The 13,561-nt window shown below is 46.3% G+C and overlaps 1 pseudogene; it reads left to right on the top strand.

Moving 5' to 3' along the window:
* The first annotated feature begins 10,148 nt into the window (after nt 1–10,148).
* LOC125286148 overlaps nt 10,149–13,561 on the top strand; it is a 25,469-nt pseudogene continuing 22,056 nt past the window's right edge.

Here is a 13,561-nt window from a genome sequence, read left to right as displayed (position 1 = left end):
GTGTGTGTCTATGTGTGTGTGTGTGTGTGTGTGTGTCTATGTGTGTTAGGGCTGGGACAACGCGTCGACGTAATCGATTACATCGACGTAAAAAATACGTTGACGCAAAATATGCACGTCGATTTGTCAGACCCAAAACGCGTGCTGCCAAATATTTTGAATTTTACACCTTCAGTGTTTCCCATACGTTGACTAATCTGTGGTGGAGCACCACGAAATCAAAACCGGCCGTCACACATTGATGTTCTAATGTTCTATGTTCTAAAATCTTTTCACTTAGCTGCACTTTTTACACACGCAGCCTTTCCCTGCCCCGCCCACTGTCTCTCGTAATGAGCCCGCTGCCCCTCCTCTACATGTGCATTTAACACAAAATATTCACGATTGTTGAAGGATTGTTGTTGCCACATAGAAGCATTGCATAGAACACGGCTGGCTAAATTGCTATTAAATCCGCTTAGCATCATGACCATGCTGTGCAAATTTGTTGCAGTCAAGTTAACTCTGTTCATTGAGGAGATTAAACTTAGTTAAGATATGCAATCAAGCAGTATCACAAAGCTAACGTTAGAATACTGTTTGGATCTTGAGTTTAGCATGCTTACTTACAGCTGCTTGTCAATTTCGTTACTCAGGGCTCTTTTTTTTTACTCTGACACTGAATGTTTGCAAAATCCCGATGTAAGTGGAAAAGTGTTTTCCAAGACTCAAAAGTGCTTGTCCCAAGGAGTACAAACTGTTATTTGAACTAACTACGTTATGAATTGCATCCATACATCAGCAGCATTTTAACTGCGTTAGTGTTACAATTGCATGGGAACGAACGTCTTAAAGTGACAGGCACTCAATTAGACCTATACACTACTGAACTTTATTGAATGCTACCTCTGACTAAGAATGCATTACTTTGCACTTGTATAGTCTTTTATTTTGGAATTTTAAGAGCAATAAACATATATTGCAATGTTAAGGAATTCATGTTTTTTTCATTCAGATATATAAATCAACATGTATAAATTGCTATTAGTCGATTAATGAGGAGATAATCGATAATCGAATCGAAATCGAATCGGACTGAAAAAATGAATCGTTAGATTAATCGGTGCATCGAAAAAATAATCGCTAGATTAATCGTTTAAAAAATAATCGTTTATCCCAGCCCTAATGTGTGTGTATGTGTCTGTGTGTGTGTGTGTGTGTGTGTCTGTGTGTGTGTCTATGTGTGTGTGTGTCTCTCTGTGTGTGTGTGTGTGTGTGTGTGTGTGTATGTGTGTCTATGTGTGTGTGTGTGTGATCACTCTTTCTTTCTCTGTCAATTTTGGCTCAACTCTTTGCACAACTGAGCCTTTTGATAGATCCAGTGTCGCTTGAGTAACTTGCTTTCTGTTGTAAATGCTGCCGTATCCCTGACCAGTTCCAGAGAGCTGAGTCAGAATGAACAGAATCTCCCGTTATCATTGGGGTCACTCTCCATCGTGAAGCCCCGTCAGTACCATCAGTTATTTAAGGCCTTCTTTTTTTTATATATATATATATATTTTTTGGGGCTTTTTATGCCTTTAATCAGATAGGACAGTGAAGAACGACAGGAAGTGAGTGGGAGAGAGAGTGGGGGTGGGATCCGGAAAGGACCACGGGGCGGGAATCAAACCCAGTGGTGGGGTCAAATTTAACCCCTTTTGTTTTGTTTTGAGTTTGTGCACCCTCTGCAGGTTTGGAGTGCCTTCCTCCCTTGAGGATACTCCGCCCCAAAAACACAAGTACCTGGGCAGAGCCAGGCCAGCTGTGGCTGATTGGGCAGAGCCAGGTGTGGCTGATTGGGCAGAGCCAGGTGTGGCTGATTGGGCAGAGCCAGGCCAGGTGTGGCCGATTGGGCAGAGCCAGGCCAGCTGTGGCTGATTGGGCAGAGCCAGGTGTGGCTGATTGGGCAGAGCCAGGCCAGGTGTGGCTGATTGGGCAGAGCCAGGCCAGGTGGCTGATTGGGCAGAGCCAGGTGTGGCTGATTGGGCAGAGCCAGGCCAGGTGTGGCCATTGGGCCCAGGCCAGCTGTGGCTGATTGGGCAGAGCCAGGTGTGGCTGATTGGGCAGAGCCAGGCCAGGTGTGGCTGATTGGGCAGAGCCAGGTGTGGCTGATTGGGCAGAGCCAGGCCAGCTGTGGCTGATTGGAGGCAACAGCTTGTTTACGTCCGCCTCCTGCCTTCATGAGCTTGAGCTGCTTGTTTTATTTTGATTTACCAGTTATGTTGTAAAATAAATACTCAACTCATTGAGTTCAAATGGCACATAACATTGTGGACAATCACTTCCTTTGGATGGCAAGGACGGTCAGTCAGAAATAACTACAGTCAGTCACATGGATGGATAAATTGGTAAAAGACCAGTACACCCAGGTCGCCAGCGTACGGTGCAGGTGCGCCACAGCTGGGACCTAAGGCCTTCTTTTTTATATAATTGTTTTTATTTACTTTTCAGAGATTACATTGGAGTCCCAATATGATCAAACAGATAGATTAGATCTTCACCCTCATTTATGGCCTTCTCAGTGGATCAGCGTGGAGTATGATAAAAGCTTGGCTTTTTCAGCACAGGGAACATAAAAGGCTTGTGGAATGGATAGAATACATGGCTGTAATTTCCTGAGAGTGTTTACGGTAATCTGGTTAGAATCACTCCACAGCAGTGGTTTCTACCATTACCAGCTGGTCACATGACTGGCCTCTGCTTCCTGGAACAACTAAATGGCAGGGAAGCAAGAGGTTGTGGACGCGTTTTGTGTGTGTGTGTGTGTGTGTGTGTGTGTGTGTGTGTGTGTGTGTGTGTGTGTGTGTGTGTGTGTGTGTGTGTGTGTGTGTGTGTGTGTGTGTGTGTGTGTGTGTGTGTTACGTTAAGTGAGACTCAGCTGGCACTGAATCTCTCCTCAGCCCATTTATTGATGCGATGGCCCACCCTGTTGTTGCTGCAGGCCACATGCAGAGAGCCGCCAGAAGAGCACCACACACCCCGTGATGTGTTGAGATGGACCACACACCCTGTGATGTGTTGAGATGGACTAGTAGAACGTGCTGTCCAGAAATGCAAAATGGCAAATGGCATCATAAATGGCAAATGTTTTGTTTATTTTGAATTAAATGTTTCATATGCTGATGAATGCAGGTGTTGAACTGCTTCTCAGACTGTGTATCATTTAGAAGCCCTCTTGTCCAGACAGCACAGTGTGTGTGTGTGTGTGTGTGTGTGTGTTGTAACTTTAGTCCAACATGCTGGCTAACACAGTAGCACACCTGATGCTTGTCACAGCAGATTCATCCCAACAAGAGAGTGTGTGTGTATCAGTGCATGCGAGTGTGCATTCTTGTTTGTGTGTGTGTGTGTGTGTGTGTGTGTGTGTATGTGTGTGTGTGACTCATTCTCTTCTAGGTTTAGCTGGTAGAGTAGTAATGTAGTGTTGCATGGGATGGACCCCCACACACACACATCCTGAGGGCTTGAGTAAGGGGCCCTCTCTATGGTTCTCCCTCCTAGTCCACTGCAGCTCTTTAATATTCTAGTGGTGTTAAGTGAGCTTACACAACTCCACGTGCACACACACACACACACACACACACACACACACACACACACACACACACACACGGCAAGGGCTGCAGGCTATGTGCTGCTTCCTGGAACAACTAAATGGCAGGGAAGCAAGAGGTTGTGGACGCGTTTTGTGTGTGTGTGTGTGTGTGTGTGTGTGTGTGTGTGTGTGTGTGTGTGTGTGTGTGTGTGTGTGTGTGTGTGTGTGTGTGTGTGTGTGTGTGTGTGTGTGTTACGTTAAGTGAGACTCAGCTGGCACTGAATCTCTCCTCAGCCCATTTATTGATGCGATGGCCCACCCTGTTGTTGCTGCAGGCCACATGCAGAGAGCCATGAAGAGCACCACACACCCCGTGATGTGTTGAGATGGACCACACACCCTGTGATGTGTTGAGATGGACTAGTAGAACGTGCTGTCCAGAAATGCAAAATGGCAAATGGCATCATAAATGGCAAATGTTTTGTTTATTTTGAATTAAATGTTTCATATGCTGATGAATGCAGGTGTTGAACTGCTTCTCAGACTGTGTATCATTTAGAAGCCCTCTTGTCCAGACAGCACAGTGTGTGTGTGTGTGTGTGTGTGTGTGTTGTAACTTTAGTCCAACATGCTGGCTAACACAGTAGCACACCTGATGCTTGTCACAGCAGATTCATCCCAACAAGAGAGTGTGTGTGTATCAGTGCATGCGAGTGTGCATTCTTGTTTGTGTGTGTGTGTGTGTGTGTGAGTGTGTATGTGTGTGTGTGACTCATTCTCTTCTAGGTTTAGCTGGTAGAGTAGTAATGTAGTGTTGCATGGGATGGACCCCCACACACACACATCCTGAGGGCTTGAGTAAGGGGCCCTCTCTATGGTTCTCCCTCCTAGTCCACTGCAGCTCTTTAATATTCTAGTGGTGTTAAGTGAGCTTACACAACTCCACGTGCACACACACACACACACACACACACACACACACACACACACACACACACACACACACACACACACACACACACACGGCAAGGGCTGCAGGCTATGTGCTGCTGACAAGGCTAATTTACAAACAGCAGCAGCTCATATCTACAGTACGTGTTAAAACCACCCACCCCACATCAGCACACTCCATAGGGAGAACACACACTTCTCTGGCCATGAGTGTGTGTGTGTGTGTGTGTGGCTGTGTCTGTGTGTCTGTGTGTCTGTCAAACTCCACAGGGGTAGTGAACACTTCCCAGGCATGTGTGCAGGTGTGTGTGTGTGTGTGTGTGGGCGCCCATGTGTTTGTTCCAGCTGTGTATTGAATTAAAACAGCTCTCAGCATCATCAAACTCCACAGTGAAAGTGCACACTTCGTCAGCCATGAGTGTCCATGATTGTCCATGATCGTCCATGCGTGTCCATGGTTGTCCATGCGTGTCCATGATTGTCCATGATTGTCCATGATCGTCCATGATTGTCCATGCGTGTCCATGATCGTCCATGCGTGTCCATGATTGTCCATGATTGTCCATGATTGTCCATGCGTGTCCATGATCGTCCATGCGTGTCCATGATTGTCCATGATTGTCCATGATCGTCCATGATTGTCCATGCGTGTCCATGATCGTCCATGCGTGTCCATACGTGTCCATGATTGTCCATGATTGTCCATGATCGTCCATGATTGTCCATGCGTGTCCATGATCATCCATGCGTGTCCATGATTGTCCATGATTGTCCATGATTGACCATGCGTGTCCAGGATCGTCCATGCGTGTCCATGATTGTCCGTGTGTCCATGATTGTCCATGCGTGTCCATGCGTGTCCATGATTGTCCATGATTGTCCATGTGTGTCCATGATTGTCCATGCGTGTCCATGATTGTCCATGCGTGTTCATGCATGTCCACTGTGTGTCCACTGTGTCTTCAGTCTGCTGAGAGCCCTGTGGTGGTTATGGAGTCACTTGCTAGGGATCTTGTTGTTCACACACATGCTTTTGAACCAAGCAGATGTGCAGCACAACTCCCATGGAGATCAGGTGGAATACGGCACATTTTGTAGGGCATGAATGTGATTGTGCCTCACCTGTGATTGCTGACATGCAGTATATATTTATATTTTTATGTACAGTATGTGTTTATGTTTATGGTTATTAGCAGATGTTTTTAGTCAGTCATCTATGACCCATATGAGCAGTGGGGTTTCAGTTGAATCAGCTGTGTGTTCAATCTCAGCACCATTAAGACCCTGAGCTGAGGCCCGTAGACTGCGCCCTGTGATTGGTTTTACACGTTTTTGCACGGAACTGAAGCGTTCCGTTTGTGGAGCGTCTACTGCAACAATTAACTTCCACTACAATAAATGGAACTGGCTACACCCGACGTGATAGTGGCATGTACGTAATGTTCTAGGAACCTTTGTATTGTCTATACGGTGTGAATTGAATTTTTCCATAGGGAAGAAATAAAACGCTAGAAAAACTGTTGCATTCTTCCTGATTCTATATGATATGATGTCCAGTTGTCATCAGTATTCCTGGATGAATCTGAGTCTAATCTGAATCTAATCTGATTCATGCCCCCCCCCCCTTGTCTCATCCTACCAATCTGCTCAACCTTCCTCATAAACCTCCTGCTCTACTACTCCATTTCCTCCCTCCCCTCTCTTATTTCTTCTCTCCCTCTCTCTCTCCCTCTCTCTCAATCTCTCCCTCTCTCCCTCCCTCTCAAATTCAAATTCAAATATGAATATATTATATATATATATGAATAAATGAATACGCACACACACACACACACACACACACACACACACACACACACATATACACACACACACACACACACACACACACACAGCACATCACATCACAACCATGCAAGACCATTGTCTGTACACGTGCATAGGAAAACCAAGACAGGACAAAACAAAACAAACAGGAGACATGGTGTAACAGACTGGGGCTGGGGAGCAGTGTTATGTTGAAGGGTGGAGGTAGTGGGGTGATTATCTTAAGTAATGCCTTCTCTCAGGTTATGGAGTGAGGACACATAACTGGCTGCCAGTATGCATGTGCTGGTGTCCTCACCCAAAACTACAGCAAGTTTTTTCTGTTCCTCCAGTTTTGTGAAGTTGGGAATGATGTTGTTCAAAATGGTGAAATATTTGTCTCTTTGGGACCGATATTTGTCACAGTGTAGCAGAAAGTGCACCTCTGACTCCACCTCCCCTGTCATACAGTGACCACATGTCCTTTGCTCTTTGGGCAGCCATGACTTCTTGTGCCTGCCTTTCTCTATGGCTAGACTGTGGTCACTCAGCCTGTACTTGGTGAGGATCTGTCTCTGCTTCGTATCTCTGACAGTGTGGAGATACTCTGCCAATTGATAGTCTTTTCGTATGCCAATGTAACATTCTAGTTTGTGTTGTAATTTTGTTTCTTTCTTCCAGTGTTCCAAATAAGAATTCTTGTTGTTCTTGTTAATTTGGTTGATTCTGATTGGTGGTTGGGAAGCAGTGCTGGTCTGGACAATTTGTGGGTTAGGGGTTATTGGGTTAGTTAAATCTGAGACCAACTGACATAGGGGACTGGGCTTAGGGCTGAGCTCTTGGGATTTAAGTGCTTTAAAATGTAGTGAATTTTGAGGGCTTAATTTTAGATGAATCCAGAATTTTAGTGATCGTTTTTGGATATGAATCAATAGTGGAAATCGGCCTAATTCTGCCCTGCTAGCATTTGTGGGTACTTTTCTTTGGATATGTAACAAATTTCTACAGAATTCAGCATGCAGGGCTTCTATTGGGTGTTTGTCCCATCTAGAGACCCCATATTTCACTTCCATAAAGTGCAATTGGCAAAATGACTGTGTCAAATATTTTGGACCAGATTTTAATTGGTATATCTATTTGATGAAAATTTATTTTTATTGCATAAAATGCTCGTCGTGCTTTTTCTTTTAGTGCATTCACTGCAAGACCAAAGTTTCCAGAGGCGTTAATTTTTAAGCCAAGGTAGTTATAAGAAGTAACATTCTCTAGGGCGGTGTTACCTAAAGTGAAGAGGTGTCTGGTTCCCTGAGGTCTGGGATGCTTCTGGAAGATCATAACTTTAGATTTATCCAAATTGACTGTCAGGGCCCAGTTCTGACAGTACTGCTGTAGCAGGTCCAGGTGCTGCTGTAGGCCCTGTTCAGTGGCCGACAGCAGCACCAGGTCATCCGCAAAGAGCAGGGATTTGACTTCCGTGTCCAACAGGGTGAGCCCAGGTGTTGCAGATTGTTCCAATAACACCGCTAATTCATTTATATAGATATTGAACAAGGTTGGACTCAAGCTGCAACCCTGTCTCACCCCACGCCCTTGAGTGAAGTAGTCAGTTCTTTTGTTGCCAATTTTTACGCCACACTTATTGCCCAAATAAATTGATTTGATGATGTTATACATTTTACCCCCTATACCACTTTGTAGGATTTTGAAATACAATCCTTCATGCCAGATTGAATCGAAAGCTTTTTTAAAATCAATAAAACACGCAAATATTTTCCCCTTACTTTTTTGGTGAACATTTTGGTTTATCAGGGTATGGAGGGTGTAAATATGATCTGTAGTGCGGCAATTTGGCAATTTTTACCTACTGTAAGACATTGTGTTCAATAAGGAAGGCCTGTAAACGGGCGTTGAGGATACAGCAGAATACCTTCCCCAGGTTACTGCTCACACAGATGCCTCGGTAGTTATTAGGGTCAGATTTGTCTCCACTCTTATGTATTGGGGATATAAGCCCCCTGTTCCAGATATCAGGGAAGCAACCAGCTTGAAAAACAAGATTAAATAACTTGAGGAGAGCCATTTGTAGAATGGGTGGGCTGAATTTCAACATTTCTGTCCGGATACTATCAGGACCACAAACTTTTTCAGGCTTGAGCTTTTTAAGATTTTTTATGAGTTAATCACTTGAGATGCTGTGATCAAGTGGATTTTGGTGAACACAAATGGCCTCTTCAAGCTTTTGAAGGTTTAATTTGATATGTTTTTGTTCTTTAGTGATGTCATCTGGCATAGGTTTGTACAGGTTTTGGTAAAATGTTTTCCAGGTGTCTGGATTTTGAATTGCCAATTCTTTTGGTGGGGATTTGTTTAAATGATTCCAACTCTCCCAGAAAGTGTTGGTTTGGAGAGAGCCCTCGATTTCTTGTAGCGTTTTGTTGTAGTATTGTTGTTTTTTCTTTTTAATTGTTAATTTGTAATCTTTTAGGGCTTCAGAATAATTTTGTCTCAGACAGGTATTTTTTTGGTCATGGTGTTTTTTGTTTGATAATTGCCTGAGATTTTTCCGTTTCTCTATACATTCATGGTCAAACCATTTTTCTTTTGATGGCTTTCTTTACTTACAGTTTTTCAGCAGGTTTGCCATTTTGGCGGATCCTCCTGGGTTGCACTCCTTTCCTGTGCTCTTAGAGGTGGGCGGGGTGGTGCAGCAGCGGGGGAGTTTTTACCTCTCCGTGGGTTTCTGGTGGGTCCATGGGTCTGGCGAGCTGGGATTCTGCCGGGCTGCAGTGTTCTTCTGTCTCTGAGGGTGTGGTGAGGCTGCTCGGGGAATCTCTGCTCATGAGCTGAGGTTGGGGCTCTACAGAGGGTGGTGTCCTTTAAAACTTTTACAAAATACCTGACTCCTTCCTGATTCAGGTGCACATGGTCTGAAAGGTGTCTATATGTCAGGTTGGGATAGTGAGCCACTTTGATGTTGAGGGAAGAGCAGTGGTCAGCTATCTCTTGGTTAATGTGTTGGATTGTTGTCCAGGGGAAATCTGTGCGTGGCGGAAGAGTAGAAAGGATGATGTTGGCCTCAGGGAAAGCTTTTCCTGCCGATTCTACGACCCTCTTCAGCAGCTCTAGCACTCCCATTCCTTTTGAGTGGAGGTCATTGGTGCCGGTGTGGATCAGTGAGTTGTCCTGAGCTTCCATATCGAATTTCTCAATGTGTTGCAGTGCTGTTGCGGTGGTAGGGCACCATAGTTTAGCAGTCCTGTGGGTTGGGAACATCCGCTTTTTGATGCAGGTGTTTTCCATTGGAGTCCATGAGCATGACTGTTTTTTTGTGGGGGAAGTCTTTGTAGTTTGTTTGGGGTGGGCAGCAGGTTGTTACCTTAGCTGGTTGTGGTGTTTTAGTGGGTGCTGCGGCATTCCTCTTGGGGATTTGATGTCAGCTGTGATGTAGAGGGCATGGTGGTGTTTCTCTCAGCAGGTTGGTGTGGAGGTGGGGCGTGCTGTGGATGGAGCTGAATAGGGGGTTTCCACTGGTTTGGTGCTCTCTTGATCGGCTGTTCTGTTGTTGACCCTTTTTCTGTTGATGTCATATGTGAAAGCTGTTCTTGTATGTGTTAAATTTCTTTTTCTTTTCTGTCAAGTCTTCTCTTGTTTCAAAAGCTTAGATTCTAGTGCCTGATTCCTCTTGTGAAGTTCACTGATACTGCTTTTCAGGTGGTCGATGGTAACTTTTAGTTTCCTCTCTGTATTGTCTGAACTGTCTCTAGTCTCTCTCAATGCCGTCCCTCTCAGAAAGGTTCTGTTCCCTGATCTCTGTCATTTCGACTCTAATAGGGACATGCAGTCCTCAATGCGCTGCACAGATATAGGGGTCCTTGGGGTCCGTGGAGTGTGCACGGCTGGATTTGAGTGAGGGGATGGTGGAACAGGGGCCGGTGCTTTAGTGCTCCTCTCTGTTGTTTGTGGGGGAAGACCGTTTTTTTATTTTTCTGCTAAGTTTTTTAATCTCTCAAAGTCCGGTTCAAATCTGTTTAGGCTGGACTCAGGTCCTTGGATCATGACTGTCCCACTGTGATAGAGGTTGATATTAAACTTGGGCAGGTGTCTAAGTAGAGCTGTCTCATTACTTTATTCCCTGACATTTTTAAGTCTTTGTAGGTCTTTCTTAGGGCTGAGTGCCAGGCTTCCGGGTTTTCTGTATAGAAGAGGAGATCTGATTTCACTCTCTTGTTGTTCAAATGTGTAAAGTCTGCCCTGAGTGTCTCTGGACATTGTTTTAGTAGCTGTGCTCTGAGCTTTTTTCTTTTTATGCGTCTCAGTTGTTACATTTGTGGGGTAGCTCATTTGCATATCCAGGTTCCGCTGGCATTCATTGGTTACTCCATTTGCATATCAACTGCCGTTGGTGTCACTGAACATTCTAAAGCTGTTATGGCTGCTTCCATGGCTAGTTTATCCTTTATTATTATTATTCCAAGGTCACTGGTCAGTGTCTATGTTTTAAAACAAGTCCTACCCTTGATTTGGTATATTTTGGTGTTTTGTTAGTCCAGGAGTATCCAGGATCCACAGGGCCTTCAGGTGGTTTTGGCAGTTCAGTTTCTTTGCTGGTTTTTCTGTTGTCTCCTTGGTTTTCCCTTTTCTCTTACAGTATGCTCCAGGTAGCTGCTAGTGCTGGGCTAGAAAAAAAGTTAGCATGACAGTTTTCCTCAGCAAAAAAAGTAAAAAAATAAGGCAGGTCCTCCCCTTTTACTCCCTGTAGTATATCCCAGTTGTTTCCTGAAGTGTTCACACACGATACCGGATGTCTTTGGTGTCATTGTTGATCACTCCAAATGAATGAAACGATTTGATTTATTAAGAGCTCATATTTTTTTGACTTCACTCTAACTGCTCTCCTCTCTCTCTTCTCTGTCCCTGGTGTCTCTCTTCCTCCACTCCCTTCTCTCTCTCCCTCGCCTCTCCCTCCCTCTCCTTCAACCTCTCTCTCTACAACCTCCCTCTCTCGTCCTGTCCCAGGACAATAGCCTTCGCCTCCCTCTTCTTCATCCTGGTGTCCATCACCACCTTCTGCCTGGAGACGCACGAGGCCTTCAACCCCATCTACAACCGCTCCGAGATCGACCCCGTGGACAACAGCACGCGGTACTACCTGGAGACCGAGACCGTGGCCTACCTCACCTACATCGTTCCTCTGGTTCACCTTCGAGTTCCTCGTCCGCGCCGTCTTCTGTCCAGACAAACTCAAGTTCTTCCGGAACACGCTCAACATCATCGACTTCGTGGCCATCCTGCCCTTCTACCTGGAGGTGGGCCTGAGTGGACTGTCCTCGAAGGCGGCCAAGGACGTGCTGGGCTTCCTGCGCGTGGTACGCTTCGCGGCATCCTGCGTGATCTTCAAGCTGACCCGTCACTCAGTGGGGCTGCGTGTGCTGGAGCCACACGCCCGCCGCCAGCACCAACGAAGTTCCTCCTGCTTCATCATCTTCCTCAAGGGCGTGCTCATCTTCGCCACCATGATCTACTACGCCGAGCGCATCGGCGCCAAGCCCAATGACCCGCGCGCCAACGAGCACACGCACTTCAGGAACATCCCCATTGGCTTCTGGTGGGCCGTGGTCACCATGACCACGCTTGGCTCGGGCGAAAAATACCCGCGAGATCGGTCGGCATGCTGGTGGGCCGCCTCTTCTGGCGTATGCGATGCTGACCATCGCCATGCCCGTGCCCGTCATCGTCAACAACTTTGGCATGTACTACTCGCTGGCCATGGCCAAGCAGAAGCTGCCCAAGAAGAAGAACAAGCACATCAAGCGGGCGCCACAGCCCGGCTCGCCCGACTACTGCAAGTCCCAAGGCCAACTTCAACCGCCATTGCAGCACGCAGGAGCGACACCTGCCTGCTGGTCGGCTCCTCAGGATCAGCGTAGATCCCGCCACTGCCACTGTGCCCACCGCGGCCACTGCCCCCGCCCCCGACACCATCCGTGCAGGTAGGACTATCCTCAGAGGCACGTCCATCTGAGCTGACACAGCCCACTGCTCCAACGGAATGAAGGAATGATGGAATGATAGAATGCTCCCTCTTTTTTTCCTGTTTTGTATCATCTAAACAACAAAAAAGCAATAAAACAAACCATCGAAACCTCCCCTTTAAACCTCTCTTCCAAACCTCTCCTTCAAACATCTCCAAACATCTCCTCCAAACATCTCCACACCTCTCCTATAAATGTCTCCAATCCTCTCCTACAAACATCTCCACACCTCTCCTATAAATGTCTCCAATCCTCTCCTACAAACATCTCCACACCTCTCCTATAAATGTCTCCAATCCTCTCCTACAAACATCTCCACACCTCTCCTATAAATGTCTCCAATCCTCTCCTACAAACATCTCTAATTTCTCCTCAATCCTCTCCTTCCCCTCCATACTCCTTCTTCTTCTCCTTCCCATGTCTCATTTCCATGGTGGCTTCCCCTCTGTGGCTGACCAGTGCCCCCTGTGTTATCTTTGCTGAGCCTGCTCTGACCTGTCCAGTTGCCTGCCCTGATTGCACTCTATTACTGTAACCAATTGCTGCTCAGCATGACGGCGCCACTTCCTGCACACCTTACCAATCGCCATCAACATCACTCACATTCGTACCAGTCAGCTGCCGGGTTGATAATAACACCTTCCTCCTACTCACCAGGTGTCATGACAGCAGTCTCCTCCTCCTCCTCAGTCAGTACTCAGCATTCCCACTAGATCCCATTTCATTTCATTAACACAAAGACCAGGGTGTTCTCAGGCTTCTGGACCATTAACACACACACACACACACACACACACACACACACACACACACACACACACACACACACACACATTGGTTTATACTGACACAAATCACATCTGTAAAGTTGGTGATTGCTCAGGTTGCATGACGCCAAAGGGAAGCCAGTGGCACATTCATCCAAAACAAAGAAAGGAGAGAGCAGTGGCCCCACCCGGTCTCTGGGGTACTAAACATGCAGCTTGACCACAACGCCAAAGAGCGAGGGTCGTTGGTAGGGCAGTCAGAGCGCCTACTCAACCATGGAGACGGCACTCCGTCACACACACACTCATCTCTCTCCAGACTGGAGGGACCTAGGTACCCCACAACACTTGACCACAGTCAAAGACACCCCAAACCACTAACCCGTCATTCACCCTCCATGTATGTTCATGGTAAACTTCCCTCTGAGACCATTTGCAAGAGTACACAA

Source organism: Alosa alosa, chromosome 21, assembly GCF_017589495.1.
Source record: "Alosa alosa isolate M-15738 ecotype Scorff River chromosome 21, AALO_Geno_1.1, whole genome shotgun sequence".
NCBI lineage: Eukaryota > Metazoa > Chordata > Actinopteri > Clupeiformes > Clupeidae > Alosa > Alosa alosa.
Note: the sequence above shows the minus strand (reverse complement) of the source record. Positions and strands in the feature narration are given on the sequence as shown.